Below are 15,287 nucleotides of genomic sequence, written 5' to 3'. Positions count from 1 at the left end.
AGAAAAGAGAATATGCACAGACATTCTGTAACTTGTTCCAGTCTGCTAGCCATGCAGGTAGGGGAAACTTTTTTTTGATTCCACATGGAACTAGGAGCATCTTCAAAAAGGCCTAATTCAGTCTCAGTCTAGTCTTTTCACCTCATTCCCAGCTGCTCTACTCTTGATTTGACTTTTTTACTCATGTTACCTGGTGAGAAACAAAGCTATAAGAGAAATGCCCTTGTGCCTTCTCCACTCCAAGGCCTTGAAGCCTTGGAAATATAGACCTGTATTCTTTGCCTGCTCTGGCTTTTGTCCCTTTGTTTTAGATAAGAGAAGAGTGATAGCCCATTGTTACATCCTCAGCTGTTTTACAGCCAGCTTTTCATCAGAACTATGAGGAACAAGGAATGACCTTCACGACTGACCTTCCAGACCCAGTTCATAGCAGCTAAGATTAGGACTTATCAGTAGTCTTGTGGTATCTGCATGTGAAGTTGGTGCAACCAATGTCTTGCAATAACTGCTAAGAATGCCCTCACTCCTTATAAATACCAAGATGATATAGGGGAGGCTGTGCCCGTGAGGTAGTGGGGGGATGTTTGTACTTTGTGCTTGCTATATTTTCAGAGTAAATATCACTTTTATAAATGTTAATTATTGTTAAGTAGTTACATGGAACTGGAGTGCTAGAGGAACACAGTCAGTGGCCTGTGAGCAAATGGCAATCAAGAAAAGCCAGCTCCCAAGCCCTTAGGGATACCTTAACATCATAAAGAGTAAATATAGCTGGCCACCTTCAATATGTAACTTTCAAAGCTGTCCAGCTTGTCTGAGTTTCCTTTTAGCCTTTTTGCTCTTCTCTCCTGAGCACCTAAAATGTTTCAAGTGATCCTCTCTTTTTGTTTTATTATTGTTATTTTGGCAACCCTGTATTGCTAGATACCTTCTCCACTCTGAAACTCACATCCAGATTTAAGAAAAGAAAAAACCTTGTAACAAAAAACAAATACACCAGTCAAACAAAACAAATTTCCATATTGGTCATGTCTGAAAAAACATGATACATTTTCCACAATTGAATTCATCAATTCTCTTTCAGGAGGTTGATAAGATGCTTCATAAGTCGTTTGAAATCATGATTGGCCATTGCATGGTTCAAAGATGTTGTCTTCCAAAGTTGTTTTGTTTAAATAATGTTGTTGTTAATCATATTACCTGTTGCTGTTTTATACACACACATACACACACACACACACACACACACACACACACACACATATTTGTCCTAGTTCTACTCACTTCACTCTAAAATAGTACATATAAAGTTTCCCAGGTTTCTTTAAAATTGTCCTTTTTGTCATTTGTTATGATGACATAATATTCCATTCTTTCCACATACTATAGATTGTTTAATTATCCCTTGGCCATCTCTTGGGCTTCCAGCTTTTCACTACAGCAAAAAGAGCTGGGTGAATGTTTTTTTGTACACTCTGGTTTTTTTCTTTTATCATTGATCTTTTTGAGATATAGGCTTAATGGTAACATTGCTGGGTTAAAAGATATGCATACAATGATTTTTTTTGGGGGTAGAGTTCAAAATTGCTTTCAGAATTGTTGGACCAATTAATAGTTGTACTTCAAGTACCTGTTTTCCTGCAGCCCTTCCTACTATTATTTTGATCATCTTTACCAATCTAATAGGTATGAGTTAGAACCTTAGAGCTGTTTTAATGTGTATTTTTTCCCAATTATTGTTGGTTTAGAACATTTATTCCATATGATTGATGATAGCTTGGACTTCTTCTTTTAAGATAATTTCCTTTGATCATTTATCTATTGGAAGCAACTCCATCATTTACCAGATAAGGACACTGAGGCCCAGAGAGTTTAACCTCCTTACCCAGAGTTACAAAATTAATGTGTCTAAAGAATGACTTGAATTCAGGTCGTCCTTACTCCAAATTCAGCACTATATATATCCAGTTCTCATTTTAGTTGTCTACCTTATTCAATTCAATCCATTAATCATGCTTTTTGTATATGGTTTCCTAATCAACTAAAATTTTGTTCAATTGAACTATCATTCAGCCCATTTGTCACCTTGTTCACAAGTATATCAGAGACTTGTCAGATATCTTGTAAAAATTCAGATATACTACATTGATATCATTTCATTCATCTCTCAGCCTCAAAACCTTATCAAGAGAGGAAATGATATGAATCTGGCACTGTATGTAGAAGAACATAAGAAACAACTACAAATCCAGACTGGATGAGGCTCTCTAGGGCAAAAGACCACCCTTCATATTGAATGAATGATTCCTTAGTTATACCATCTTTCTACCCCTTCTGTTCCTTTTTGCTATTCTACTGCTACCTTATAGAAATAGGAACATTTTGACTTTTTATCCCATCATTAACTTTATTCCTGTTCCCTTCAAGTTCTTTCTCAAGGTTTATTTCTGCAAGAAACTTCAATTTTTATAAAGGTTGTGGGGTAAGAGGGAAGAGAGGAGAGTGATGGTGAAGGAATCTAGATCTATAATATCAGTTTGAAGATTTCCACTGTGGGAACTCCATCCATGGATGCAAATTTGCATCTTACTTGGAACACATGAAACTCTAGAGAGTTTCTTAAGGTTACTGAGACATTTATATAGTGTGTTAAAGTTTGCAAAGTACTGTGTATATAAGGTATGTGCACATATAATGTGTGTATAGATACATAAACAAATATACACACACATATTACCCTTCTGGATCATTTCCTTGTTGTGGCAGAGGGACTTGAGTAGCTCACTGAAACTATGACCTATGCCATTCAGGGTTATCCAAGATAGATAGGCCATAGTGGAGAATTATGACAAAGGGTGATCCTTTGGAGAACCACTACAGTGTCTTTGCCAAGAAATTCCCATGGAGAATATCAAATTTTTACATTGAAAGATGAGCCCCTTAGGTTAAGGGTCTAGTATGATGTGGTCCATGGGGTCATGAAGAATCAGACATGAATAAATGACTGAACTATAACAACATAGATAGACACATAAATTTATTGATTAGATAGGTAAAATGGATAGATGGATGAATAGATAGATAAATGGATGGATGGATGGATGGATGGATATATAGATGGATGGATGGATGGATGGATGGATATAAGACGGATGCATGGATGGATGGATATAAGACGGATGCATGGATGGATATATAGATGGATGGATGGATGGATATATAGATGGATGGGTGGATGGATATAAGATGGATGGATGGATGGATATATAGATGGATAGATGGATAGATGGATGGATAGATATAAATAAAACACATTTAAGTCTCATAACAACCCTGTGAGGTAGTTACTACAGGTATATCATTATCCCCATTTTACAGATGATACAGAAGATACCTGTATATATCTATTTGTGCATATATTTACTTCATTAGATACAAACTCCTTGAGGGTAGGGGCTATGTTGCCTTATTTTCATATCCTCAAAACTTCTTATAGTGCCTGGCACATATGGAATGGGAACTGATTTTTGTGACTTGTACAAGAGTTAGCATATTTATTAAGTTTAGAAGAATACTTAACAGATGGTAGGTTGATCAATAAATTAATGATGTATGTTTAGTAAATATACCACTCTTATTTTAAAGAACTTCTTTGAGTATAGTTGAGGGATATAAGATATCCCAAAGTCAAAGCATCCTGAATTCAGAAGACTAGCAACATGGTATAGATGGTAAGAGTCCTGGACACAGGGTTAGAAGTCCTGAGTTTTAATCTTGTTTCTGCTACTTACCAACTCTGTGTCTGGTCACTTTATTTCCCTGAGTTTTAATTTTATCATCTATAAAATGGATATATTCATATTTGTACTAGCTACTATACAGGATTGCTGTGAGAAGAGCTTTATAAATGCCATTCTTGGCATTCCTGTGGGGGTTTTTTGGTACTCTTCCTTCAAGTTCTACCTGAATACTTCTGCAGGGTCTTACCATTCCTCCAACTCTAAAATTCTTCTTGCTAGTATCACCTTTGTTACTTAAGTAATATCCTATTTCTGATAAAAGAGCTGGAGCATAGCTAAGTTGTAAGCTGAGAATGTCTTGTCGGTTTATTTGGCTGGTTTTGCTTTAGAATTAATCCCAAGTGTGTTTGCAGAACAAAAATAATAAACAAATGGCATTCTAAGGACTCACTCCGTTTGAATTGTGTCAGTGGCTGAGAAGAAAAGGCCTATGGACAGGTATAGGGTAAGTCACAATTCAATATATTAATTAAGTGGTCAATTCCCAAGTCAGTTATTTGCTATCTTCAATAACATTTATTTTCCAAAGAAATGTCCCATTTGCACTTAAATCTACATATAAATTGAATTAACTAATTAATATAGGAATAAAATACCCCAGGATAGAAGTCTCTGGTGACTGTATTTCCCATTAATTCCCAGGTATATAAATATATATATATATATCTTCACTTGGAAGTCCTGGATAAAACTCCATTGGTTATTCACTTCATTGAAAAGCTATCAAGAATATTGTATCAAAATGCTTGTCGGTCCTACTGCCTTAGATTACCAGCTCTTACTTGAATCATCCTATAACTATGGAATTAGGAATTAGGAAACTGAATACAAATGTCTGTTTATTAGTTTATTAGTCTAGTTTATTAGTATTATTAGTAGAGAATAGGTAGATTAGCTATTTTATAGGTTAGAACAATAGTTTACTTTTAGGTAGTCCTTCATAAAATAAGCAATATAATGTAAAGAGAAAATCTCCAGAAAATCTGCCTTCAAATACTGGTGCGTTCATGGAAAAGTTAGTTTCCATCTCTGAGCTGCAGTATCTTTATCAAATAAAGGAATTGGGCTCCATGACCCAATTTTAGCTGTAATTCCTATGATTCTATAGCTTCCAAAATATTGTACAAATGTTAGAAAGGTACCAATCAGAATATAGCTTTAGGAATGCAAAACAGAGGTTCCCAAGTCCATCCCAGTTCTCTAGTGTTGCTAAATGAACTTTGTGGATAACTTGCATGATGCTGAAGGTAATTATATGATGGGAATTGAAAGGAATTTATTCCACCTAATCCAAATACTCAGTGAGCCTGGGGAAGATCCTGATGACAAAGAACTGGGTGCTTAAAAAGAAGACTAACCTGAGGGACTTTTTGTTGGCTGGGTGCAATGGTTGGAAGCCTGCCTCACAAAAGAGTTAAAGTGCCCTGAGGAGTTGTTTCCCCAAATAGCAGTAGAGGGCTGCAATTCAATAATGAAATATCTTAGTATCAGCTTCAGAAGCTGAGAGGTATTCCAACTGAGATACAACCTTAGAAGCACAAGTTGTCTAGGAAACAGTGTTCTTTCTCCCACCAGTAGTTTGGGAATCTGAGAGAGATTGTTTCCATGTGTCTAGAGATGGGAAGGGGTGTTTCTTGTTATTTACTTTATTATACTATTTCATTAAAAGTTCTTTGTTTTAAATTGATGTATAATATTTAATAAAAGAGAACATTAACTAGGCAGTTGTGAACCACAGGTTTGAATAGAAGCTGAGCCAAAGAATACCTTAAACCTGAGCATAGCTTTCAATGAACCACAATGAGAAAGTATTAGACTATGAATCTTTTTGATTTTTACAATCTTTTTGATCTTTACTATATTCAGTGAAATGTGCATTGTTATTCTCATATTATAGATCACATTATCACAGATTTAGAAATGGAAGGAACTAAAAGACTATCTAACCCTTTCAATTTATAAATGCAGAAAATGAGACCCTGTGAAGTGACTTACCCAAAGTCACACATAAGATCTGAATTGAGGTCTTCTGATTCTAAAGTTAGTGCCTTTTCCCCTATACGGGGCAATATCTCTTATGAAAAAAACTAAGGTTAAGTGAGGTAAAATATTGTGTCCAAGGTAAGTAGCAGAATGCAATTTTATTATGCCCACCTATCCAAGGCTTTTTTCATCAATCCCAAACTACCAAATTTCTCTCTTAAGCACTGTTTGCTAATCAATGGTTAGCTGAAAGTCAAATTAATGGAGTAATTTTGAAGTGTCAAGTATTGATGGCCTTGCTAAAATGCTCTTCTCCCAGGGACTACCATGCCTTTTGGAAAAAAGGACTGGCCCTATTGATCCTTATATGATATATGGCATTTTTTATTTATCCTTGTCTTTCAGAGTAGCAACTTCTCTGTATTTACTACATCTAAGTTATCCATATTTAGTCCTAAAACTATATTACTTTTATCAATCAAAGAAAGAATTGACTTTTCAAGATGGTGTTTAGGGATTTATGTTTATGGATCAGTGACGTCAGTGAGAGCAGTTGCCTCCAGAGTGAATAGTCTCTCCTTGGTACTAAAGCAGGACTTAGACATTTCAGATAGTTGAAATTTTCTCTGTGTATTTTTTTTCCAAATGATTTTTTTTTTGACTGAGATATTCTGGTTCACTAATTCCTTCTCAAGAATAGCACCATTTTATTGGTCTGATTATATCTCAGGAAGGGAAGATAATAGAATTCATCACCCCCAACCCCCACTAAGAATTTTTCACAGTTGCCTTTGTGACAGAGTATTACTGGCTACCCTGTTAATAATACAAAAATTTTACTCACATTGTCATATTGCTTCTACTTGTCTTGTACAACTATATAAAGTGCTTCATACATTTCAATAATGCAATGTGTATGTACACATATGTATGCTTACATACTTGAATGTATGTTTATGAGCATTCAGCATTTAGTCAGATGATGTAGTGGTGAAAATGTACTTGGTATACCTCAGGTTTATCCAGACAGTCAATAAATAATTGCTGGATTGAATCAATACCAGCAACGATCAAGAAGAAACAGTATGAAGTCTTCTTGAACTACTACAGCCTTCATTTCACTTTTTTGCTTTGAAGCCCTATAGATGAAATGAGATAATAAATCACATTTTCAAGAACGTGGCATTTCAAAGGTGTGAAAACTACTTCCTCATGAAGTTTATAACCTGTTACCTTATATTGTTAGAAATTTACCTGAGGCTGAGAGACATTAAATGACTTGTCCATGGTCAAATGTGTAGCAAGTGTCAGAGATGGGATTTGATCTCTGAGATTATAAAATTTATGAGTTAGAAAAGATCTAAATCACCTAGTTGGGACATACATATGATTATGTCATCAATACATGGTTAGAGATGAAGTGACTTGTTCAAGATCATCCAGCGAGTATGTGTCAAAAGTTGGAATCTTGGTTTCGAGGGCAGCTCTTAATCCACTGTGGCCCATGGTTTCCATCTGACTTGTGCAATATATATATAAAGTACTTTGTATATCTTAAGATATTGAATTTCAGATAATCACTATAATTGTTTTATATGTGCTTACTACATGGTAAGCACTAATTACTTCCTTATCAATATATCACAAAGGAAAAAAAACTTATTTTTAAAAAATTGGTAAAGTTGCTGTGTGACCTTGGGCAAGTCACTTAACTTGCCTCAGCCAAAAAAAAAAAGTAAAATTTCCTTTTCTGAAGTTTATTGCAAAATGGAGCTAATTATAAATATAGTCAAAGAAATATTCATCATAGTTCATGCCATCAAATTTGTCTCTTGGAACACTTAAAAAGTTCATAGAATTTTTTGAGCTGGAGGGACTTCTGAGGCTTTCTTTAAATATGAGTATAAAACCACCAAAAATGACAAGGGGAGAGAATTCTTAGCTTTGTAGTTAACAGAAAGTAAGGATAGCACTTTAAAAAATATTGGCTCCAGATTCCTGAATTAAGCTCACACAAATCTCGCTATTTGGAGCCCATTGTGCTCTGCAATTAGATACTATAGAAGGAATCTACAGTACGGGAAGAAGAATAGCAGGAGAAATGCTCAGAAATTCACAGAAGGCAAAATCCAAGAAAATAGCCAGCAGTAAACCCAGCCGGAGATATTTAGAGACAAATTCACAAAGTATGGGTAACAAAAAGGGCGAACCAGAGATCTTAATGTGAGGAAATAAATTTGATTTCACTGGTATCACAAAGACATTTTGGAAATGGGATATATGACCTGACTATGACTAGAGGGAGCGTATAACTTATTCAAAAGGAATAAGATAGGGAACGGGGTAGGGTAATAGTACAAATAGCATTGTAGAGTAAGAAGATATACCCATGTAAGGAAATTCAGGCTGCAGATAGGAAAAAGCAGGTTGGAAAATATTTGAGTGAAGATCAGTTCAGGAGGAAAAGAGAAATATTATGTCATAGACCACCTGGACAGAAAGAGGAAGCAGTTGAGGTTTTCAGGAAACCACTCCCAAGCTTGGAACATGGGCATAGCACGGAGTGAGAAGTATGCTGGTGTGAGAAAAGGAGCACAGGATGTAGGTGCATCGGAGACCTAGGTAAGTTTTGTCTCTAAACTTAACAGTTGTATGATCATAGGCAATTCATTTTGCGCCTTAGTCTCCTGACCTATAAAATGGGGATGAGATTACCTGTGGTAGCTATCTCACAGAGTTGCTGGTAGGAATGAAATAGGTTTTTTTTTTTAAAGTCTTAAAATCATTATATAAATGCTAGGAATTATTCATGGTGGGGGGTTTCAATTATAGACATATGCTGGAGAAGGCTTAGATGTGAGTAGATTAAGAGCTGGTTCAGAGAAATGACAGGTTTCTTAGACTAAAATTCTTTTTTTTTTTTATTAAAGCTTTTTATTTTTCAAAATATATGTATGGACGATTCTTCAACATTAGCCCTTGCAAAATCTTGTGTTCCAGTTCCCTCCCCTTCCCCAAACACTTCCCTAGATGGCAAGTAATCCAATATACGTTAAACATGGTAGAATGGGAGAAATAGGGACATTTTCCATAATGTTTTTTCTTATTTTATTTTCTCTTCCTGCTACCTTTCCCTAGTTTTAAAAAACACAGACCAAAGCTTTGCAACAAATAGGCATGTTGAAGCAAAGCAAAATTTCAAATTGACCAAGTCTGAAAATATATATTTAATTATGCATTTTGATTCCATCATCTCTGTCAAGATAGAGAAAGCATGCTTCTTGATTCATCCTTGGAAATCAGTCAGTCACTGCATTGATCAGAGTTCTCAAATCTTTGTCTTTATAACAATATTGCTATTATATAAGTTGTTACCCTGATTCTGCTCACTTCTCTCTGTATCAGTTTGCACAAGTCTTCACAGATTTCTCTGAAACCATCCCTTTTTTTTTTCATTTCTTATGGCAATAATATTGCATTACCAAGAATAAAATTCAAAAGATGCAAATTGAGGTAATTCTGATGAGGAAGAAAAAGCTATCTGAAGAAAACAATTTGGATGTATAAGGAAGTTATTGATAAGCTAAGATTTCAAAAAGATCTGTACAGAAGATAAAAGGAAGGATAATAAATGAAGGTTAAATGCAAATATTGGCATTTCTTCAATGCAGAAAATATCCTTGTCACCAGGCAACTCCAGTTGGTGAATTCAGGGCATCTGCCCATTACCTCCAAGCTGGAACATGTCCATTTTGAGATCAATGTTTGGTTACTTATTCTTAAGGAAGAAACACAAAACAAGAGGAAGCTGAAGTTCTAAAATTTAATTTCAGGCTCACCTAGACAGGATACAAATGTTTAGCTGCCATGTGCTTATGGATTCCAGGGTAGACAAAAAGAGTGAGATGCCCTTCTCTTGCTCCTTACTGGTCAAAGAGTTATATGATAGATCTGATGGTTTAAAGGAAGAGAGATCTAGGAGTACAGTTTTTTTTAAGCCTACTAGTTGTAATCTCTTCCTGCTCAGTGGCCAAAAATGGGATTACTTCATCATCCCCAGTGTATTCCTGTCCTGAAATAAAGAGGGTGGTCATTACCCCCAAAGCACTCAAATATAGACATAGTGCTATGGCTGATCAGAATCAGGGTGCATATGCCTTGTGCGATCGCCAGTTGTAAAATAAAACAGATTGCGAATGACCAAAGGCCAATGAAGAGACACATGATGGACAGAGAGAGGCTACCACAGTGTGCAACAATGGCTTGCATGTATGAGTTGATGTAAGAGCAGCTCCTAGGAATGCATCATCAGAAAGGAGGTGGGCTGATCATATAAGGAGCCCAAGGGTTAACAGATGTATAGCTGAAGCATTGTTCTTGTATCCATTCCATGTTAAACAGTGTGGAGAAAAGTCTCCAGTACATTGTGTAGGTCCTAAATGTATGGAAAGGGATACTGACCAGATAGAATGACAAAACAAGAAGGCATGGATGGTTTGTATTCTGTATCAGCTAGGGGAGAATCCATGTTAATAATGTCTTGGATTCATTTAAGTATCTTAATCATGGATTGGGGGTTCCCTCAGTCAAATTGAGACATAAGAAAGACCTTAATTTTAAAAGCTAAGGTCTCCCACTATATCTCCCATTGTCCTGCTCCATATCCGGCCACTGAACCCAGAGCCAAATGAGGCTGGTGACTTTGTGTAACCTCCCCTCACTTTCAAGTCCCGGCATCACCTTCCTGGTCTCATGGTCCTCTTCCAGAAAGAAGGACAGACAACAAAGGATGCTTAAGTGGATTTGTTATTTCCAGTGTAGACATTGCCTCTGGTGAAGCAGGTGAAGCCCATCCATTTCTATCATATCAGCAGCTAGATGCCTAAGTGAAATGAACTTCCTGAATTCAAATCTAGCCTTGGATGCTACTGTGTGAACCTAAGCAAGTCACTTAATTCTGCCTCAGTTTTCTCAGCTATAAGAGGGGGATAATTAATAGCAGCTATCTCCCCGGGTTATCGTAATAACCAAATGAGATAATATTTGTAAAGCACTTAACCAGTGCTTGGTACATAGTAGATGCTTAATAAATAATAGTTTCCCTTTCTTTCCCTCCCTCCCTCATTATGTGTGATTCTTCTCTATGTCCTCTTATAAATTAAAGATGCAAATTTAAAACTGAAAAATTTATTAATTCCCTTCTCTTATTTATGATTGTCTTGCATATAGATTATTTTCTCCCTGCCCCAACCTCTTGGTATTTTTTTCTCAAGATTTCGCAACATATTCTCTCTAGATCTTCCCCTTTTATCTGTCTCCATCAATTTGGAATTACAGTTATTTGTGCACATGACATATTCTCCTTAAGCTCTCTGAGGGCAAGGACTTACTCTGGTAGCACTGGTTGGGACCTGTAATTGTAGGGACTGCCAGATGAGAAAACCCTTTTAATTCTACTACAGGAGATTAGCAACCGGTCTCAGACTTCACATCTTAGAGAGTATACTAGAATATTGAGTGGTTCAGTGACTTACCTATAGTCACACAGCCAGTAAGTGTCAGAAGTGGGGCTTGAACCTCAGGTCTTGCTCCAGAGACTAACTTCCTTTCCCACAACAATTCTCTAAGAGGCATTTAATAAATATTCATCAAAAATCATAATCAGTAAGCTTGCTTTTGGCAAGGAGAACTAATTGAAGGAGAAAGGCAGGTTTTAGTCATAGCTAATACAGATCCATGATCCACAAAGCTATCATTATAAGTATTATTCACCACTCCTGAAAGACTACATGACACTACAGCCAACTGAGAGAACCAAATGTCTCAGGAAGAATGGAAATGATAAAGAAGAATAGAAAAGCATGAAAATGACTTCCCAGAGTTCATTACCAAGCCTTTATTGAAAAGGCATGAATGAGCTGAACATGGTTCCTAAGCCAACATCCAGGGTGCGGAAACTTAAAACACAGGGAGAGCAAGACTGTAAAATAAGGGAACATGACAGTCCCAAAGGCATAGCATAATTTTGAAATGAAAAAAGCAGCAGTTTCAAAGCCCTGAGCCAAATATCTAATAAGGAAATCAAACATAAAAAGAAAAGACAAACTTCAAAAAGATAAATCAAATTTTTAATGGAAGGCCAGTTATAATGATAACTTGGTCTAATTCTCCTCCTGCCCAGCCCCCTCTCACTCCCCTGCACTGGAGTGTTAATTGACACAACAATTTGATTATAATTTTACTTTGCAATAAAAAGTTTTTTTCTTTACCTTATGGATTAAAAAATGGACTGACAAACCTTGTTCCTTTAAGGTATTCCTAAATTCTGTGTCTTCTAATGCAAACAGAAGGAAGTTAAATATAAGCTATTATGATTTATATAGTAGAAGCCTATAACAATGATGAGCCTAACATACCCCCAAACCTCATAAAACAAATACTGATAGGATATAATTTAAATTGGAAGGAGCTCATTCTGTTCTCCAACAGTAACATTAAAAAGAGTTCTCTACAATATAGAAAAAGGGACATCCATCAAATTATATCATGAATGAAACTGTAGAAAGTAGAGGCCAACTGGGGATGTGAAGTCAGCAGCCTTGAGTTCTTATCCCACTTTGCTACTTTACTTTCATGTAATTGGACAAATCTTTTACCTGTCTGGACTCTTGTTTCCTCATTTATAAAAATAAGGATGTTGTGTCAAATTGACCTCTAAGGTCTATTCCACATAAATCCTTTGGGTGAAACTTTTGTTGTTGTTTAGTCATTTTTAAGTTGTGTCCAATTCTTCAGGACCTCATTTGGGGTTTTCTTGGCAAAGATATTGCAGTGGTCTACCCTTTCTTTCTCCAGCTCATTTTACAGATAAGGAAATAGAGGCAAACAGGATTAAGTAACTTGCAAAGGTTTGCCCGGCTATCCTTTATTGATTTACCCCAACAATCTGCCTCACCCCATCAAAACAAAACAAAGCCAGACTTTCTGGAAATAGGTCTGTATTGCCTTCTTTGTAATTTCTCTGTTGTTGATTTGTGGAATATTCTCCCCCTATCTGTGAAAGAGGAATAATATATTGGTTGCCACTGATATGATTTTAAATGAGGCTATAAAGAGATGAATTTAAGGAACCAGTGGTTCTATTGGGGAATTCTTATTGCTGCCAATGATTCCCTTGTAAAGGAGCTAATTACATTTAGAAAGGACTTTTGCCTGATAAAATAATTAAAAATAAATAGCTCTCTTTGGAAATGCAAATTGCCTTGCATTAAAGCAACCATGCTGTCTACAGAGGCTGTAAACAGATTGATTCTCTCAAGTCTGTTTGTTACTTGGGACTTACTGCTACCTATTCAGTCAGCTGCAACAGTCTCTTGACAGTTTCTAAAGTTCATCTGAGGGATAGTTTTTTTTTTTTTTTAATTAAATTTTATTTTTTTTAGATCAATGAAAATCTGCCTTCTCTCTCTCCTATCTCCTCCAGTTGCAATAGTGAGAAAGAAAAACAAAACCCATTACAAACATGTATAGTCAAGCAAAACAAATCGTGCATTGATCATGTCAAAAAGAAAATTCTCAATTTGCACTGAGTTTGTTACCTCTCCATCAAGAGGTGGGAGTAGCATGTTTCATCATGAGTCCTCCAGAATCAAAGTTGTTCACTGTATTGACCAGAATGCTTAAGTCTTTTAAAGTTGTTATTCTTTAAGATGTTCTTGTTATTATTTAAATAGTTCTCCTGGTTCTACACACTTCATTTTGCATCAGTTCATACAATTCTTCCCAGGGTTTTCTCAAACCAATCTCTGTCACCATTTCTTACAGCACTACATTCAGATATTTGCTCAACTATTCCTCAACTGATGGGTGCCCCTTCTGTTTCTTAATTCTTTGTCACTGCAAAAAAAAAAAAAATTTCTGGGGCAGTTAGGTGGTACAATGGATAGAGCTCCAGGCTTGAAGTCAGGAGGACCTGACTTCAAAACTGATCTCAGACACTTAACACTTCCTAGTTGTGTGACCCTGGGCAAGTCACTTAACCCCCTTGCCTCAGGGGAAAAAAATGGTAAATATTTTGGTAAACTTTTAACTGTAGTTAATTTTGTTTAGGAATAATCAGGGAATGTAATTTTTTAATAAAGCTTTTTATTTTCAAAACATGCATGGATTTATGCATGGATAATTTCCAGTATTCACCCTTGCAAAACCTTGTGTTCCAATTTTTTTCTCTCCTTTCCCCGAATCTCCTCCCCTAGATGACAAGTAATCGGGAGGCATTTAGGGTTAAACATGTGCAATTCTTCTATACATATTTCTACAATTATCATGATGCACAAGAAAAATCAGATCAAAAAGGAAAAAAAAATGAGAAAGAAAACAACAAGAAAAGTGAAAATACTTATGTTGTGATCCATACTGAGTTCCCCCAGTCCTTTCTCTGGGTATAGATGGCTCTCTTCATCACAAGACCATTGGAACTGGCCTGTATCATCTCATTGTTGAAAAGAGCCATGTCCATCATAATTAATCAACATGACCATCAAAGCATAATTTTGCTTTGCTGTGTACAATGATCTCCTGGTTCTACTCACTTCACTTAACATCAGTTCATGTAAGTCTCTCCAGGCCTTTCTGAAATCATCCTGCTGATTGCTTCTTATAGAACAATAATACTCTATAACATTCATAAACCATAACTTATTCAGCCATTCTCCAACTGATGGGCATCCACTCAGTTTCCAGTTTCTTGCCACTACAAAAAGGGCTGCCACACACATTTTGGCACATGTGGCTCCCTTTCCCTCCTTTAGGGATCCCTCTTTGGGATACAAACCTAGTAGAAACACTGCTGGATCAAAGGGTATGCACAGTTTAATAGCCTTTTGGCTATTTGGGTATAGTTCCAAATTGTTTTCCAGAATGATTGAATCAATTCACAATTCACCAACAATGCAGTATGCTCCAGTTTCCCCACATCCCCTCCAATACTTGTCATTGTCTTTTCCTGTCATCTTAGCCAATCTGAGAAGTGTGTAGCTTCCAGAGTCGTCTTAATTTGCATTTCTCTGATCAGTAATGATTTGGAGCACCTTTTCATATGACTAGAAATAATTTCAATTTATCATCTGAAATTTATCTATTCATATCCTTTGATCATTTATCAGTTGGAAAATGGCTTGTATTCTTATAAATTTGAGTCAATTCTCTATACATTTTAAAAATGAGAACTTTATCAGAACCCTTGAATGTAAAAGTTTTTTTTTTTTCCCCAGTTTATTGCTTCCCTTCTAATCTTTTCTGTATTGGTTTTGTTTTTACAAAAACTTTTTAACTTATTGTAATCAAAATTATCTATCTTGTATTCAATAATATACTTCAGTTTTTCTTTGGCCACAAATTCTTTCCTTCTCTACATATATACGAAGTAAACTATCCTTTATTCTTCTATATTGCTTATAATATCATTCTTTATATCTAAATCATGAACCCATATTGACCTTATTT

This window comes from Sarcophilus harrisii, chromosome 4 (genome assembly GCF_902635505.1).
Source record: "Sarcophilus harrisii chromosome 4, mSarHar1.11, whole genome shotgun sequence".
Taxonomy (NCBI): Eukaryota; Metazoa; Chordata; class Mammalia; order Dasyuromorphia; family Dasyuridae; genus Sarcophilus; species Sarcophilus harrisii.
Note: the sequence above shows the minus strand (reverse complement) of the source record.